The following is a 2140-nucleotide window of genomic DNA, read 5'->3' on the forward strand; positions in this document are numbered from 1 at the left end:
CAGTGGTAGTACCCTCTGTCCAGCTGTTGTGAAGCCCGGTTAGGCTGCAGAGCTCCTGCCTCCCCAAATCATTGGCTTGATTGCTTGGAACCAGGTCCTCAGAATGTCGGCTCTAGTTTTACCTGGGGCTGGAATTTCACTTCCTGCTTTCCAGGCCACAGCCAGGCCTTGATGCTGGACAAGGCCGGGATAGACAGCGCCTACACATGGCCCCCGAAGAAGATGGGACATTTGGCTGAGGCGAGGGAGGTAGTCTGTCTATGGGGGCATAGTGGGAGGACACCAACCTTTGTTCCCTCTGCCGCAGCCTGCAGCCAGATGACACAGGTCTCCTAGGCTTTTGACATAACATTCAGACACCTCCACCAAGGAGATGACTGATTACCTCTGACCAAAAAAAAAAAAAAAAAAAAAAAAAAAAATCTGGAACCTGCATGGGCTGTAGCACCTCACTGTCCTCTGGGTCCTCTGTATGGGCTTCTTTATAATTAGCACCTTCTGAGCAATGTTGCAACAACATTGTCCTCTACTGAACGGATCCAGCACACTGAGTCACTCTCCCTGAGGGTTCAACGATTCTAACACGTTAGAAAACTGTCAAGGCTCTGGAGTGGGTAATTTTGCTGATTGGAGCTTCAGCCAGGGAAGCTAGAGGTGCCTCCGAACAGGTGGCCCTCACTGTGTCCTTGATACAGTGGCCAGGCAGTCATCTGTTAAAGGTGACTGACTGTATAGCTCTTCAAGGGAAAGATTCATTTTTATGTTGTGCATAGGATTCTGCCGGCGTGTACATCTACATTGAGTGTATGCCATGTTTAAGGACAGCAGAAGAGGGCATCAGACTTTCTAGAGCTGGAGTTCCAGATGGTTGCGAGCCACCATAAGGGTTCTGGGAGCTGACCTTGGGTCCTCTGGAAGAACAGCTTACACCCTTAACTGCTGAGCCAACTCTCCAGCCCTGGCTAATCATTACAATGGAGTCCTTAGCTGGATATGATGACACGTTGCTGGTGTTTTCAGCACCGAGGCTGAGGCACGAGGGTGTTGAGTTCAAAGGCCAGCCTTGAAAGCCGCAGTAGTAAAGTGGAAGCTGTCTATTCAAACACATGGCTACCTGGGGCCAGATGGTATCTCAGCTTTCCACAGGGGGGAAAAATGGGCAGCTAGCCTTTTAGGAGAGAACACAGCCATATTCAGAACAAAGGCACAGGCTCCAAGGGGGCCTTAACATAGTTTCTGCTGCTTTCCTCATAGCTCCACTAAACCGATACCAGCTGTGGTTGTTTCCTCAGAGGCAGCCACACCACACAGAAAGTGGATGAGTCACTGCCCCCTGGCAGAACCTGTCTGTAGCCCTGGACATTGTATTCCATTTCATTGACCTTATTGTCCCCTGAATCTCAGGCTGTTGCCCAGTTTGGTCCGCTGCTTAGAAAACCTCAACTGGTACTTACATTTATTTCTATTTTATTATTATTATTACTTTAATTTTATAGGTACAGGTGTTTTGCCTGCTGTGTATGCCCATGCGACATTTGTGTGCTTGCTGGCAGGTGGGTAGAAGAAAGTGTCGGGTTTCCTGAGACTGGGGTTAGAGACAGTTGTAAGCTGCCATGTGGGTGCTGGGTATCAAACACTGGTCCTCTGGAAGAGCAGCCTGTGCTCTTAACCACAGAGCCATCTCCAGCCCCAACTGGCATTTAAAGACTCTTCTATTGGGGTCTGTGAATTGGGCAATCTGTGACATATAAATACGTAATGCCCATTCTGAGAACCCGTTTTCCTTTGAACCAGTTGGAGTGAGGCTGTTGACGTGTGACCAGGACCCTATTTATCATTGTGTTGGACGTGGCGACAGCCATTTTGCAAGCTGGACATACTGTACATATATATATATATATATATATATATATATATATATATATATATATACATATATATATATACATATATATATACATATATATATAATGTATGTATGTATATATATATTTATCACAACAATACAAAAGCATGAATAAGTTAGTGAATACTTACTTTGGATGTAGGAGAATGATTAAATAGGGAGACTGGTTGCCTGTGAGATATGCAGGTTGTAGAAATAACTTTGAAACCAACTTTTTATGATGAAGGAAAATGC

The sequence above is a fragment of the Rattus norvegicus genome, chromosome 20, assembly GCF_021556685.1.
Source record: "Rattus norvegicus strain SHRSP/BbbUtx chromosome 20, alternate assembly SHRSP_T2T, whole genome shotgun sequence".
Lineage (NCBI taxonomy): Eukaryota > Metazoa > Chordata > Mammalia > Rodentia > Muridae > Rattus > Rattus norvegicus.